A 17,114-nucleotide genomic window follows, 5' to 3' on the forward strand; every position below is an offset into this window, starting at 1 on the left:
CTCCCATGCATGTTTGAATGCTGGTCACAGGACCGTACTTGGTCCCTCACTGTGGCTGAGGTTCTACAAGGTACACTTAAAAACAGAGAAATAGGCTGCTGGATGGCCCAGAGAGGAGCGCAGGTGGCTGCCAGGCCCTGCCTATGAGCGGCGGGACCATTTCAGGCAGGCCAGGGATGGTAAAAACGCAGCGATGTGCCAGTACACTCAGCCGCGGGTGCAAACTCGTCCGGGAGGCACGGACGCGCTGACCAGACGCAGAAAGGCAGTCGCAAAAGGCGACACAAAAGGCAGTCGCACGGCTCCCTCGCCCAAGGCGGCCGGTGAGCGGCGGGCCACAGGAACCTGGGGCAGGGCACAATGCTGGTTGTGGAGGCGCCTGGCGGACTCCGGCATCTCCTGGGTGGAGGCTATGGGAGGAAGGAGCAGGGCAACACAGGGCACGGCGCCCGGCCTTTCCACGGGGCCCGCGGCTTATTGGCGGGCTGTTCTGGCACCTGAGCTGGCTTGGAGGGCTTGCCTGGACAACAGAGGCAGCCCACAAAAAGCGACAATAGCCAGGCCTTGGTAGTACAAAGAATGGTTAAAATCCGCCCGCCAAAACTCAGGTGACAGTTTGCAGATGGAGCGGAGCGGGTCTGTGTCCCGCCCCCCGCTGTGCAGCACAGCTTCAGCAGTTTTAAGTTAGAAACTGTAATAGATTCAAAGGTTATACAGACCCAAAAGAGGTTAGCTAAATCTTGAGATGGTTTGTTGCCTAATTTTCTAAAAATTCAAACTGTGCCAGTTTGCATTTCCACCAGTGGTGGAGGAGTTTCTCTTAAGCATAGGTTATAAGCAATGTTTGATCTTAATCTTGTTATAGGGATAAGATAGAGTCAAGAGTTATTTTGATTCACATTTCTCCTATGATTAAAGATGTTATATTTGAGGATTTTTTAAATGTCTTTCAGTCATTTTTAAGTTTGTCTATTGAGAGTTTTCAGTTTAGGTCTGTTGCATATATTTTTATTTGATTAATTGCTCTTTGGAGGATTAATTTATGGAGTCCTTATATTTTCTATATGGATTGATGACTGACAAAGATTTCCATATCTATAACCAGATATGTCGATCCTATTAATTATTTCTCTAATGTTGGCAGGAGGCAATGTGCCCCCATAAAGGTAACAATTTTAATAATTCTATCCAGTTGTGTAAGTGCTCACGTACTGGATCAGATAATAATTTTCTGCCCCTGGAAAAGTTCCAGGCCAAACTAATTCTAAAAGATATTTTGGGGCTGACAATTCAGCCCAGTTCAAAGACCTGCTGCAATTGTGCAGGCAAATAAAAGATGATGTTTTGAGGTTGGCTAATTCAGCCCAATATTTAGGCCGGTTGCAATGGCACAGGCCAATAGAATTTCCTCCTTGGAGACAGAGACCTTCAGATCTCTATATGTCCAAGACCTGCTTGGTTGTAGTTTAGATCCTAAACAGCTAAGCACTTTGCTCCCAGAGACTGACGAGGGGAGCCAATTTCAATGGTGCACAGCAGGCAGGATTTGCCTCGGCTAGCGTCTGGCATGGTCCAGGTCATGTACTAATGTACATGGTCCGGACCGGGTTTTGATTTGGGGTAGAGGAGCGGTTTGTGTATTTCCACAGGATGCAGAGCTCCTGATTTGGGTCCCTAAACGTCTGGTGCGGACTGTGGATTCCTCTACTCAGAGACCTGAGGACAAGGTGAGATCAAGAGATCCCACAGACACGGCCGCGGAGGTGGCGGCGGAGTTGGAAGATTCCTGAGAGATGATCCAGCACCTGATTTTACCCCTTTCCCAGCTTTCTGTCTTGCTCTGCCTTGATCTGCCCATTTCAGCCAAGGCTGCTTGATCCCCTGAGGGGAAAACAGCTACCTCCCCTGCCCTGTTTGCAGTGTTGGGTGCTCAAGGCTAAAACCTTGCCAGATAGACAGAATTACCATAACTATCAAGTAATTTAAATTCACAATTGGACGCTGTAGTTAATCTTTACAACTGGGTTTGGATTTTGACCTCTGCTGGTCGCAGGTTAAGATTTTGCTGCTTTTTCTCGGACCCCGAAATACAAAATTACTAATTGGCTCTAATTTAGTTTGACTAGTCATACCAGGGGTCCCATTTGCCGGTGCTGTAGCCCTACTCAAGGGCCCTATTCTGAGCCAACGTTTCAGATATTGTGCAAGCACTGTCTCTTCCAGGTATGCTTATGTGTACGTACGCTGGAGCGTCTTCACCTGGCCAATGGCTTCAGGTCCGCCACGGCCTGGCCCTAGTAGGTGTTCGCCTTGGAGTATCTTTCAGCATAAAACCGGCTGAACGTGTTGGAGGATGGCATTAACCAGAGACGGGTCTAGATCACTGGGCAGGCTTTTCCAATCTAAGACATGGGATACGTCAGGACCTGAGGCGTCATCCTGATGACGGATCTGGATTTGACCTGATTCCCGGTGACGCCTAAGGCAGGTTTTGTCATCATATTTAATATATATATTTAAAGGGAGACTTGTAGGTACCAAGGTCTTTTTCCCTTCTTCCTGGCGATTCACAGGGCCGTGTGACCTCCGGCTCCCTGGAGATTCTGCACTAGCACTGGCTTGAGGGTATAGTTTACAAAGAACCTGGCTCTCTTTGTTATGGTGATTCCACCTGTAAACAAGGTTCTAGCAGTGGGCCCCATATGCCTGCCCCTCCCAGCTGATTCTGCCTGAGGCGCCAGGGCCTGTAATCTCCTTCTCCTGCTCCTGATGGGAGGAGGCCTTGCCCTTTTGATTCCCCTTGCCCACTGGTATAAATACCCGACTTGAGTTTAATAAAGTGGCCGTTTACTCTTTGATAAGTGAGCAAGGTCTCTTTTGTGTGTGTGTGTATTTTAACCCTCAGGACAGTCGTCCATTCTCGTGGGCCCGAGTTCGGGAAAGCGTGCGCCTGGGTCGGGTGTGGGTATCCACAGAAAAGGCGGGGTCTTACACTGCTATATCACTACTGTGATATCACCAGCACTACACTACTACTGCTATACCACTACTGCGATATCACCAGCACTGCACTACTACTGCTATACTAATCACTACTACTACACTACTACTACTGTACCACTACTGCTGCTAATGAAATAGGATAAGTGCCATAAGATGATCCCTCTCCCTGTACAAGGGACATCTCAAGAGACTAGTCATCTATAGTCTAAGAAAGTACTCTCTACAGAGACCAGAGGTTCACTCAGAGTGTTTACTACACTGCCCAAGCTAACCAAGATACCAATCATGTATCTGGGCCAGATTCCTAAGCATCTTTTCTTTCATCTCTTTAGCTCTGAAACAGAGGTCATAGTAGTGATGAATATTCAGCGTATTCTCTTAGCATCCCCCAGATATGGTGGGCCTGGGGTTTACCAGCTATTGGTATCATCACTATCAGTAGCAGTAGCAGAGGTATTCCAGTGGAAGTGGATACTAGAATCTGAATAGTAAGGAGTGAGTCATGCCTACAGACACATACATACACTCTAGTGTGTGAGCACACATATACATGCACACACATATGCACACTCCATTTCATCAGTGAATATTTTCTGAGACAGCATCCTTCCTCTCAGCATCATTACTAATAATACCTTCAGCTAGAAGCAGGTGTTGGTAGCAGGTGGCACAACCAGCTTGGCCTGCTACCATCTTCTATCCCCCCTGTACACACATACAGATCACCCCCTCACACCCCAGGATAGAGCTATCAGCCTCAGGACTATAGCATAAATAATACAATCTACAAGCTCAGAACTGGGCCAGAAACCTTTTATTCTCTAATACCCCTGATTCTCTTCTCAGGCGACCTCATATCCAGCTCAGGGCTTTCCTGTATCATCAGCTCCTGAACAGTTCACGACCTGGATTCCAGTGGTCAAGGGTGATGGTTTGATGAGAAATAGCCTCCCTAGGCTTCAAAACTTGGTTTCCAATTGGCTGGAGGTGTGTTAACTTCCAGAAGCAGGCTGTGAAGTTCCATAGCCCACCCTCCTACTTCCAGTGTCTGATTCATGCTGTAGTTAAAGTGTGATCCCTCAGCTTCTTGCTCCTGCTGTAGTCATGATCAGTTCTGATCCCTCTGAAACTTGAGGCCAAAAGAAATTCTCTTTTCTTAAGTAGAATTTAGTTGTGGTGTTTTATCCCAACAACAGAAAAGTAACAACATACACACACACACACACACACACACACACACACACACACACACACACACTCAAAGCTTGCAGTGGGGCCAGGGCCTTTGCCACCTTCTCAGAGGCCAGAAAGATGTCTGTTCCTGTGGCTGTGCTGTTGAGTTGGTAAAGGAAGCAGGAGGAAGGAAGTCATGTAGGATGTTCGTCTCCAAATGACTCCTGGAGGTATGAGCTGGTGACTGGACAGTGTGCCTTGAGCTACTTATACCAAGGCCCCATGTCTCTTCATCAAGGTACATGAGAGATCATAAATGCAATGATCTGGCTGTTGTTTAGGTTGTCTTGTGGGGGGAACTTTTGGGCCCACAACTCACAGCCTGACCTGTTCTACCTAAGTAAGCCCTAGGTGGTAGAAATATAATTGAATTATATATAATATATAATTGAACCAACTCATACTTATTCACACCTTGGCAATATTTCAGCACTGTGTGAGCATCATCAGTCAGGTCTTCATTCAGTACATTCAGTAGTCTCTGCCAGGAGCAAGGGTGTGTTAGGCAAACAAATAAGTGCTTAGACACATTGCAGTTCATGCCATCTGGAAATGCATGGATGATAAGATAATAATGGAAAACAAAAGTAGATGCTCATATATGGCCAAGGAATGATGGGAAAATAGCCACATTTCAATGACAATCATCTCAATGAAAGGCTATTGTCATAAGGTGCTCTGTAAGACCCTCTCCATCCTACTTCTGTCTTGGAGATGGTGCTTTATGGGAGGCTAGGATTTGGGCTGTAGAGTAGGGTGAACTGAGCAGAATAGTGACACTACAGGTCATGAACCAGTTCTGCACCTAGTGTGTTTCCAGGCTTCGAGAAGAGTAGAATGGTGTGATATTGGCCGTAGCATAGACCACAAAGATGAATAAACTAGAAAAAACTTGCTTCCTTCTCCCATGTAAAGCTTCTGATATCAAAATCAAAATAGGCACTTGCTTTTTACTGGATGTCATGCAATACAGTAGAAGTTTTGTGCTGTTATTTTATTTATTCCTCAGAACAAAGTTTGCTTTTTTTTCTGCTAAAGATACTATTTTGACAATGCTCAAGAATGCTTTTACTTAGCTAACTGAATTGTAGGTTACAAATTGTTAGAAATTGAAATGAATATTAGAATATTTTTATCTGAGAGGTTTTGCATTTTTTATTTAAATGATTTAAGAATTTAATTTTTTATCTAGGCATGGTGTTCTACAGCTTTAATCCCAGCTCCCTGGAGGCAGAGGCAGGTGGGTCTCTGTGAGTTTGAGGTCAGCTTGGTCTACAGGGTGAGTTCCAGGACACCAAGGGCTGTTATACAAAGAAGCCCAATGGGGAGAAATAGCGCTTTTTGTTTGTTTGTTTTGTTTTTATGCATGCTGTAAGTAGAGATTAAAGAGCCTAGTAAGAGCCTGGAAGACAATGGTGCCAAGAGTGCAGGCTAGGGAGTTCTTGCTCAAAAGGTTTCAGAAGGAAACAATGTTGGGAACTAGGCTAGAGGCCGTTCTTGTGATATTTTGGCAAAGAATCTAGGTGCCTTCTGTCCTCATCCTAAAAACTTGCCTAAGACTAAATTTAAAAGCAATGGACTAATTTATTTGGTGGAAATTATTTCAAGGCTGCATAATTTGAATCTATGGGTTTTGGATTTTTTAACCTTTGTTTTTATTTTATGTGTAACGCTATTTTGCCTGCCCATGTGTCTGTGCATGCAATGCCCTTGGAGTCCAGAAAAGGGCATCAGGTCCTCTGGTACTGAAGTTGTAGACAGTGGTCAGCTGCTATATGGGTGTCAGGAATCAAACTCAGGTCCTCTGGAAGAACAGTCAGTGGGTGCTCTTAACTGCTGAGCCAACTCTCCAACTCTAATATTATATGCTATTTATAGTGGCTGTTATACAGATCTACAATGACAAAGATCACATGAATCAGAAATATATATAAATATACAATTTGAAGAGAAAAGAGCACCAAGAAACTTAGTGTTTCAGACATGGCTTGTGCTAAGAGATAAGATCAATAATGTTAAGGAAAACCCTTCACTTTAGCACTGAATAAAGAGTGTCCTTGAGTAAGACTTCATCTAGTTCAATTTGTAAGTGAGAACCTATGGCATTTTATTCTCCTAAAAGGAATCTGAGTAAAAGAGCTAGTTCCAATGAGATTCTAAGGGAGGCTGAGTTGGAAATAAAACTTGGCAGTATTGTCCTCCTGGTGCTGGCTTTTGGCTCATGAAGGATGGAAGAATAAAGTGTCATACTCTTCCTATACAGTTTCAAAAGAGCTTGTGGCAGGGTAATCCTTGAGTGAAGACCATGAGAGGTCAAGAGGTTGTGAGAAGCCAATGTGTGAAGCTGCGATAGTAAAGCCTGGAATACAGTGGAGACCCCAAGATGTTGGAGTTGCCAGAGCCATGAGACATTTGCCAAGGAGAGCTACAGACAGGAAGTAGAACCAGACTGAGAGGGATGTCTATGCAGGCAGCAAAGTTGGAGGAGTAGAACAATATAAGGCCTTTAAAATTAAAGTCTCCAACATCAGACATGGAGTCACAGAATTTGATGTTTGCCCTACTGGGTTCTGGTCTTGTTTCTTCGATGCTCCCAATTTCTCAATTTGAAATGGTAATATATATTCTGTGCTATTATATGTTTGGAGTTTATGGGGAGGGGAGTTAAAATTATGAAACTGCCTTTAGTTTCAGCAGAGACTTTGTACTTGAAACTTTCAAGTAGTGTTGAGACTGTGAAAGACTATAGGGACTTTTGAAGTTACACTTAATGCATTTTGCACTATAATGTGGCTCTGAGCCAATAGGGGCTATAGTGCGGGATATAGTGGTTTGAATGAGAAATGTTCCCTATATGCTCAGGCATTTGAACACTTAGTTTTCAGTTGGTGGTGCTGTTTGGGAAGGTTTAGGTGGTCCAGCCTTGCTGGAGGAATTACATAATTTCCAGTTTACTCTCTCTGCTTCCTGTGTGCAGAGATGTGAGCTCTTGGCCTTCTCTTCCTGCTGCCTTGCCTGCTGCCATGTTGTTCCACCACCTGTAAAAACTTATTCCTCTGGAACACAGATCAAAATAATTTCTTCCTTGTGTAAGTTGCCTTTGTCATGATGTTTTATCACAGCAACAGAAAAGTTAAGCAATGTAGAATAAAATTAGCTAATATAATAGTTGAACAAAGAGGATCAGAGAAGATTTTAACTCAGATACAACCAGGTTGTCTGAAGTCTCTTATCTTCCCCCCTTGTAACCGTCTTTAATGAAACAGCCATGATGAGATTCTTAAAATTCTAATATGCTTGTGTCGTTCCCAAGCCTAAAACCTTGAAATAGTTTCAGGATACTTAATATAGCATATGAGTTTTCTGTACCTGGGAAGTTCTATCTTTCACCTCTGTCTCATCATGTCCTAGGTTATTATATGAACTTACTAATTAGAAGAGCTGGCATTTACTGGGCATATGCTACATGCCAATATATTGTGTGATCTATGCAAGGATTGATTTGTTTTCTCTACATGGAAACCCCATGAGCAAATGTCGTAATAGCTTCACTCTATATTCAAGGAAACTGATTCGCACAATAGTTTAGTCACTGCACAAGGTTATATAGGTTGCAGAGTCACAGCAAGATGGTTCTGTGGAACCATAATGCAAGGTTCCATGATCCCTAGTAAGAAAAAATAATAAAAGGGCAGCTCCGCCAACACAAAAAGTACAATTAGGTCAAATCAAACCAAATAAAAATGCCCATCATTTTATCAAGTACAATACTCTTGGGTGGCCGAGTGCATGACAGAGAGACAGGAGAGCAGGGAACCCATGCAAACCCAGAACCAGGTGTTTCTCTTCTGGGAGCCCACTTAAATATCCTGTGGGAGTTGTCCTGACCCTCCTCCAGGGAGGGGCCAGCACCTGGCATGCTGGGATTTGGAGTCCAGACCAATACAATTCCCAGGCCAGGGGGGCTGGGTTGGATGCCAGAGGCTGGCTGGGGCTATGCTCCAGACTTAACAATCCCCTCAATTTGGAATCTTTTGTATCTAAGAAGCCAGTACCACATATTGCAATGTTGCCATGTTCTGCTGAGTCTTAAGATGGGACCTGATCTGCTTAGGCCACAGTTGCATCAGCTTCTGCTCTGACCATGAAGCTGCTGTTGAGGAACATGTAGCGGCCTCAGCAGCCTTTGCATTTAGGCTCTTTCCTTTCAGATGGATTTGGATTTTCACAAGATGGAGCCCTTTACGGGTAAGGTCATGTCCTCAGAACATCTTTTCCGTTGTTCCAAGGCCAAATGCCACATTTCTCTTTAATGGCACTCACCTTCTTCACACCTACAGCTACTTCCAAGCACAGTATACATGCGAGCTAATTCTGCTGCACTTTCTGCTCTTTCGCTGCAGGCCTGATCATGCAGCTGGGTGTTACACAGCCCTGAGATTTACTGCACCCAAAAAACTAGTCCATTTCTTTTGTTTTTAAGTTATTTAAGTTTTCAGGATGCCAGTAGAATGCAGCCAGATTGGGGTCAGAGAGATAGTTTAGCAGGTAAAGGTATTTGTTCCCAATACTGAAGACTAGCTCCTATAAGTGTCTTCTGATCTCCACTCACATGCCATGACACACATGTTCAGGTATACACACACATACACACATACACACATGCATGCACACACACATGCATGCACACACACATGCATGCACATACACATGCATACACACACATACAGTAGAGTTCTATTCTCCTTTCTAACCTCCACTGTCCGTGTTTCTCTCCATTCTGCTCTTCCCAGCTCCCACCAGAGTGTTTATCAAGCTCTGCTAATAACATGCTAGGGCTTTTCAAGCCCAATATTCCAAACTCTTTCACGAATGACTTCCAAAGGCTTAGGAATGACACAACCAGGTTTAACACAGCAAAGGTCCCTCTTTTCTGTATTGGCTACTTATGTTATTGCTGCAACCAATCCCTGATGAGAATAACTATAAGAAGAGAAGGATTGTTTTGGTTTACAGTTTCAGAGAACAGTCCATTGTGGCAGGGAGGAGAGGTGATAGGAGGAGGAGGCAGTCACTGGCTTCAGTGTGTGCAAGTCAGAACGCAGAGGGGGAGGAATGCTTATAATCAGATCTCCTCATTTTCATTTAATCTCACATTTAGGAGTCCTATCTCAGTAAGCATAATCCAGGTAATTCCTCAGAGATATGCCCAGAGGCTTGTCTCGTCACTGCTCTCTTCTAGATCCTAACAAACTGGCATCAATGATCCACCACAACTCCAATCCTTTTTATTTTTCTCTACTTTAGCTCCTTAGTCCTCACCAAACTATGCATATTTATTTGTCATTTTGTCTATTGTGTATTGGCCATAAAGAGGGAGTTTATTTGTGTATGTTTGATCCCTTCTTACTTGCTGAATAAATGACCTGTATTTGTAGTTCCTTCACTCTATAAGACTTCATTCAAGATGATCTAGTTTCCAAATCTACTATATCATGGGCAGTGAGCAGTGACATTTCCAGGGCATTAAATGTTACTCGATTCACATGTAGATACAGAGACACAGCCCCAGTCTAAAGTGAAATTGCTCGTGTTTTTCCGTATGCGTGAATTGCCTTAGCTTCAGCCCATCTTTTAGGATGGTGGACAGACAGAAAACTGGAATGTGCTTCACTTTCAAACAGAAGAAATGACTTTCACATCAGGTATAGGATGAGCAAAGTATAGTAATATGTTCTCTTCTAAACATTTAAAAGTTTCTTAGTCACCTGGGAGAAAATTCTGGTTTATTGCATTCTCTCTAAAGTTATGGCTTCCCAATCCTGCCAGAAACCTCTCAGTGTAGGGATTTCAACTCTGAAAACTGGTTTTAAATAGAGACACATTACACCTCCCCACAGAGCACTTGCCATGAAATTACTTCTTAAGTTCAGCTCAACTGCCAGATCCCTTCAGGCTGGTATATTGAAAGGGCATGGCTTTTCCGGTCTCCAAGTTGTGCCAATTGGCCCAGATATTGCCCAGCTCCTCTTTCCTTCCTGAGTCTCTATGCTTGGTAATATTTCATCAGCCACATGAATTCACAAGTACTTGCTGACTTACATTGTGATAGTTACTAGGAATGATAGTAAAAGCAGAACAAATATTTTAATGTGTGAAGACAAATGAAGGAGTCCCATCTCTCCCTGGCCTGCCACGACAGTGTTATTAGAGCACTGTGGAAGTCACGACTGCCAGGCTGGGAATACAATGCAGGTGGGAAAACACTTGCTGTACAAGCTTGAGAATCTGATTTGGTCCTCACACCTGTGTGAAAATACAATTGGGGGCACACACTTGCAATCCCAGTGCTGGGAAGGTGAAGACAGGCAGATCCCTGGAGCACGATGGACAACCAGACTAGCCTAATCCATGATCCTAATCCTCATCAATGATCCTAATCACTAGGATCAACAGACCCTAGTGAAAGGCACTTAAAACAAGATTAATAAAACAAAACAAATACAAAGTACATAGCTCAGGAGGAATATCTCAGGCTGACCTCTGGCCTACATCACACACACACACACACACGCACGCACACACACACACACGCACACACACACACACCATGCACAAATATATATGCGTGTACACATACCTGTTATATACAACACACACAAACACTCATCTACACACACCCACATGGGCACACACATACAGCTCTACATCTACATACCTTCTGCTTACATACAATCATTTCTAGTGTTAATGATAAGTCTGTAAATTTATATTCTGAACACTCTTTTTACTGTTTATTTTTCTGTAAAATAGGAAATATGAGAGGTTAGGCCTATAGGATTGCCTGATTTTTAGCTGTTGGCCTGAAACTCACAGAGATGTGTTTGCCTCTGCATTTACAATCTGTGATTAAAGGCGTGTACCGCTACATCTGGTCCTCTAATGGAGGCATTTTCTCAGTGAGGTTCCCTCTTCTCAGATGACTCTAGTTTGTGTCAAGCTAACACCAACCAGTCAGCAGCTCCCCTTCCTCTGAAACCTATGAGTAGGGGTGTCCTTGTAGGGGTGGCCTGAACTTGTCCCAGAGTTTCTACGATGCTACTGTCTACCTATGCCCTTATTAGCTCCTTTAGCAGATCTCTTACACAAAGGAAATTCATTTCATCGTTTCCGTTGAGCCTCAAACCTGAACCTTTTTCCCCTAGCACTTCTAAGAAACCTTTCATGTGTAAGGAGAAAGTGAGGGAGATACTCTACTTCCTTAACTTTTCCTATTATTCACCCTTAATGGGCACCAATGACAGGCCAAATGAAAATTTCAACAAAGTCCAAGATGATGAGTTTAAAGGACTTTCTTATAGAACATAGGTGAAGAGTTACTTAAAGTAGCATGGCTGACTGAGAAACAGCTGCATCACCACAAAGTCCCACCCATCACGGATGGTACTCTCATGAAAGCTACACCATGGACTCTCCCTTCCGATTAACTTTCTACATCATCACACCCTACCATCTCCCAATATCACTTGCACCGGGCTGGTGATGTGTGGTGAAGATGGGGGTGGAGACTAGAGTGGAGGAAGTTTCTAAAAACAATCCCAGATGATGATCTTGTGACCTCCTACTTCTCTCTGTTATGAATTGTCACCAGCTCCATTACCATGACCATAGATGTGACCATCACTGTGTTCTTCTCTAGCTGACACAGCTACCAAGCCAAGTTAATCCCTACTTCAAGAAGGCATCATGTTAGGCCTAGAGAAAAAGCCATACAACAGGGTGGATTTGTGGATGTCAGTGTTCAATCTAGAGTTAATACCATAATTTGCAGGACTTGGCGGCAGACTGGCTGTGTACCTGAAATAAGATCCTGATGATAGCTGACTTCATTCTGTGGGACAGATAGGCAAAGAATTGACTGTCTGGGAAAGCCAACGGACTGAGATGCAGAGAGAAGAGGGTAAAAACAGATACTGAGCACTAGTTGACAGCTCCTGTTGGGGTGGGAGGGAACATAGAACACACCCAGACTTGGGAGTCCTAAGGTGATAGGGGTTCAGTCAATCACATTTTGTCTGTGGGGCGTGTGTAAGGCAAAAATTTACCTATAAACCTGGAGGGTGCATCCCCCCCCCTCGCTCTGGCCTGGATCCAGCGTTCCTGATGGTTGGGATTCTGGTGTAAGTTTCTCCTTCTGTTTTATTAAAGCTATATCTTTTGTAACATAGTCTGGGGACCTTTCATTACCCATCGCACTGCGTCTTCATCTGGTGCTCGACTGTAGGGCTTTTTTTTTTATTCCCGCGGAGCCTCCAGGTTGCCACGCGGTCGCTGTGAGCCAGCGGCCCCTTCCCCCTCCCCCTCGCTGCCGCTGCCTCTGTCCTCACTTATTACACAGTTGTTCATTCTCTTAGTCTTCAAGTTAGATAGATAGAAATTAATAGTCACATATGTTTGTTATATTTATATTTAGGATAATCAGGTTACTTAGGTGCATAAAGATCATATTTAGGATAGATAGTATAATCTTCAACCTCTTTGAAGAGCTGTAGAAAATGGTCTTTAATCTAACTCATAGTTCTATAGTAGTGAGACACAATCGCTCCTGGCATCACCGCTCTATTCCCGAGAGAACATTCAGCACCAAAGACACTCCACTTGGAGCGTGTCTTCTTCCTGGCAAAACTGGCCTTTGGGCAAAGAAAAGGCCCATACCTCAAACACTGACAAAACTACAAAATATCCATAAATGGATAAAAGCAGGATTGTCTTATCTTGCCAAGACAGGGTGAGAGAGTCCTAAAAGGTTTCTTGCCTTTGAAAAATGGCATGTCAGTTACATCAGGCCTTAGCCAAAGTTGGTTGACTCAACATTGCAAACGAGAATTTGGGTGATTGCCCAGGTATTCAGTTGTCTCTTCCATTTGGTGCACATTTCAGAAGTTTCCCGCTTGTACTTCCGGGCTGCTTGAGTAAAATTATTTCCCTTCTCAGATCTTTGATGGAGTTGAAGATTAGATAGTTGTAGTTACCATCTACATTATTTAGATTCCTTGAAATAGAATGTTTAGTAAGACTTTTGTTATATGCTTCTTGCTTAATATTGTTTGTTGTTTGTAATTTTATATTTATTATTTGTTTCTGTTGTATATAGTGGTATTTGGTTTTGTTCTGCCTTATTTTAGAAAAAAGGGGGAGATGATAGGGGAGTTCAGTCAATCACATTCTGTCTGTGGGGCGTGTTGCCCTAAGGCAAAAGTTTACCTATAAGCCTGGAGGGTGCACACACACACACACACACACACACACACACACACACCCGCTCTCTCTCGCTCTGGCCTGGATCCAGTGTTCTGGATGGTGGGATTCTGGTGTAAGTTTTTCCTTCTGTTTTATTAAAGCTGTGTCTTTTGTAACATAGTCTGGGGACCTTTCATTACCGATCACACTGCGTCTTCACTTAGAATGTGTGTGGGAGTGTGGGTCTCTGGGTTAGACATTTTGTAAGGCTCTCCCAAATATCTGCCTCTGAGCAGGCCTTCTCCTTCCTACCACCTTTCCCATGGGAAAAGAAGCAACCCCTCTTAGGAGCTGGGTCCATGATCTCCCTGCACAACCCTTTAACCTCTTTCACACTAAAGGTATTGTGGGCTGGCCTAGGTCCTCCAAATTCATATGTTAATTCCCAGTATGTCAAAACTGACTGCACTTGGAATAAGTGTTGTGTCCAAGTTGAGAGCCCCAGAGAAACCAACACCAAGATCCAGTCAAGTCCAGAATGCAAAAGTAAGGTTTATTCAGCATGTTTTCCAGCCAGGCCGGGGGCTCTACTCAACGCAGCGCAGTAGGGAAGAGACCCCCTCATCATTTGGGGTTGACGTTATATAAGCAAAAACCACAAGCCAGGTTTACTCAGGGTCAGGGGGGGGTTAGTTTGCTGAGCACAGGGTAGGGACTACTTCTGCATACCCTCTTCCTCCTTTAAGCGACTACTTCTGCTTCTGTGCATACCCCCGGCCACCCCCTAAGCAGTTATTTTCTACTCCTGTCTAGACCACAAAGCTGGGTGTCCACACGGGGATAGCTGTTAGGGACAGTTGGTTTGCACTTTTGCAAATGCTTCTGTTTTCAGCTGACTCTTGATGCTCCACAGTTTCTTGAACCCAGTGTCTTAACCAGCTTCTGATCAAGCAAAGTTTTTTTTTTTTCATGTCCTTACAATAAGTTCTTGGGGGGCGGGTGCTGGCATAAAGTACCCTTCAGATGTGTTTTTTTAGAACATCCTGGCTACAGGTAGCTATTAAGAAAAAAAAATAAGAAAGACAGCTCTGCCGGCACAAAGAAATCCAATTAGGTCAAATCAAACAAAATAAAAATGCTCATCACTTTATTAAGCATGGCACTCTAGGACGGATACTCCCAAGTTAACATTCCAGACTCTTTGGATATAGGGGTGACAAGAAGTTGAAGTGGTAGGTTCTCTTTGGAAAAAGGGCATAGACTCAAGTCTGGCTACTTCCTGCGGGCATGGGGGGATGTTGGGAGGTGAGAGCTGGGTGATGGAAAGGCATCCTGTTCACTGTCATCCCAGAGACACCAGGCATTTGTTTCTTGAGATAGGTAAGAAGGCAGGTGTCTAGGAGAAAAAAATTTTGTTATTATTGGACTTATGAAATGGGGCTAGCCATGGACACAATAGCAGATGGAACCAGATTTTAGTTAGCAGGTGTCCATGACCCAGAAGAGCTGATACAGGTGCTTTTGGTGTTGTCCTGGGAGCGCTTTGTAGGTTGGTCTTGGCTTAGGCGGCAGGAGTAACCTGAAAAATATGGAAACTGGAAACTTAAAACTGGAAAATTAAAATTAAAACCTTAGATTTTACCAGACCTGATTTTGGTGTAGTGATAGGACTTTTCTAGAAACTGGAACAGATTTTATTTTTTGGTGTCATGAATTCTGAACCTCTGAAGGTTGAAACCTGTTCATCCTGGACTATGAAGCCTGTTAAAGTTGTTAAAGCCTTGAGTTGTCAAATGACTTTAGACATTTCCTGTGAGGAAAAGATGAGCAAAAAATGAAACAGCTTTTGGACAGCAGGCAATCCCAAGTCCTCTCCTTGCCCTTGGAGAGCATCAAGCTTAGAAGCAGTGTTTGCTATTAGCTGTTGAGTGAGAGAGGCCCAAAGATATTTTTCTGTGAGCAGGAAGACTATCTTACCGGGCTTGGCAGGAAAAGCCGATCAATTCTCTGTGTAAAAGGATTCTTTTTTGTTTCTGCGTGGGTGCTTTGCAAATCCGGAGGAAGCTTAGAGATGGTAGGTCTTTTGTTTTCTAGGAGGAGATGCTGCAGAAGCTGGCATGTGTCTGTATTAGAAGCTCTATTTATTGAAATGCCAATAATCTCAAGTATGTAAAGGCATTTGAAAACCAAGTATTATTATTTGGTACTTGGCATATAAGTTAAATATTTTAAAGCTGTTGTAATCTGGAAGTACATATAAACACAACACTCAAATTCACAATACAAAAACACAGTTACACATTTATATAAACATAGTGGCCACATTATTTTAACAGAGAAACAGGATAGACCTGTGTCAGTTGACTAGGCATTGCAAGAGAGAACAGAAACATAAAGAGGAAACACTTTCGTAGAGTTTAGAGTGGAAGGACAAAAACGGATTTGTCAGCAGGGAAAGGCAGGGGAGACTAGGGAAATAGTTTAAGTGCCTCCCCCATGAAGCGGCCGCTGTGTCTCCGTAACTGACAGGCAAGTGCCACTCCGCAAACAGGCCACCGCGACACTGGAGTACTTTGGAAAGCAGCTTAGAATTGCAAAACGGCTGTGCAGCGCGGAAATGTGTTTGCACTTGCACACTCGCAGGGAAGAGGCAGAAGTCACGGCGGGACCAACAGGGAGCACCAATGAACAGAGAAAGAACAGCAGAAGGGGAGGAACGGAAGCACCAAACTTGAAAAAAACGTGAGCTTGGAGCGTAATTTGCATTAAGTTAGATTGTTGCAATTTTAAAAGGGTTTTTAAAGTGCCTACATAAGGGCATTTGAAATCAGCTAGGAATCGCAAGAAACCCACGTTAAATGCATGCCACTGACACGAGCCTGTCCAAGTGTGTCCACCGGAGCAGCACCAAGTCAGTCGTTAATATATGGGGGACATGAGAAATTGGGTGGGAACGTCTTCCAGCACCCAAATCCCATCTCAGCAGGAGGCCTGGCCTCTGCCATGTGTCAGAGTTTTGGCACAGCCCTGACTCCAACAAAAGCCTGAAAAAGTGAATGAGTCACCCTAAAACCCTACCTGCATGCAGTTTAAAAGGGAAACTCACCAAGTGAAACTGTACTTGCCTGGTGGAGCGCGTGTGCAGGAAGGCCCATTTTCCAGTGTAGCCCTGGACCCGAGGTCCTGAGGCCTGGGTCCCACAGGAAAAACTAAGGATCCTTGGTAGGAAACCTCCATATGTTAAGAAAAAAAAAATAAGAAAGACAGCTCCGCCAGCGCAAAGAAATCCAATTAGGTCAAATCAAACCAAATCAAAATGCCCATCGTTTTATTAAGCATGGTGCTCTTGGGTGGTCAAGTGCATGGCGGGGAGACAGGAAAGCAGGGAGCCCATGCAAACCCGGAACCACAGGTTTCTCCTCTGGGAGCCCATTTAAATACCCTGTGGGAGTGGTCCCGAGGGGTCAGGACCTGGCATGCTGGGATTTGGAGTCCAGACCAATATACTTCCAGGCCAGGGGGCTGGGACAGAGGCCAGGGGCTGAGGGCTATGCTCCCAACTTTACAGTAGTCATGATCAGATCTTCAAGTGAGAGAGCGGGCATTCAGACAGATGGAGCATCATAAAGTTCCCAGGA

The 17,114-nt window shown here is 44.1% G+C and overlaps 1 long non-coding RNA gene across 2 annotated transcripts; it reads right to left on the minus strand.

Moving 5' to 3' along the window:
* Positions 1-14,591: 14,591 nt before the first annotated feature.
* LOC125412744 (uncharacterized) lies at positions 14,592-16,874 on the minus strand. 2 transcript variants are annotated; one of them, XR_014997720.2, is made up of 3 exons: positions 16,602-16,874; positions 15,454-15,599; positions 14,592-15,055 (listed from the first exon to the last, which is right to left on the minus strand). It is a non-coding gene; the product is annotated as an uncharacterized LOC125412744 (long non-coding RNA). The 2 variants fall into 2 exon arrangements; XR_014997719.2 differs by lacking the exon at positions 15,454-15,599.
* Between the last annotated feature and the right edge of the window lie 240 nt (positions 16,875-17,114).

This window comes from Myodes glareolus, chromosome 17, assembly GCF_982192425.1.
Source record: "Myodes glareolus chromosome 17, mMyoGla1.1, whole genome shotgun sequence".
Classification (NCBI taxonomy): Eukaryota; Metazoa; Chordata; class Mammalia; order Rodentia; family Cricetidae; genus Myodes; species Myodes glareolus.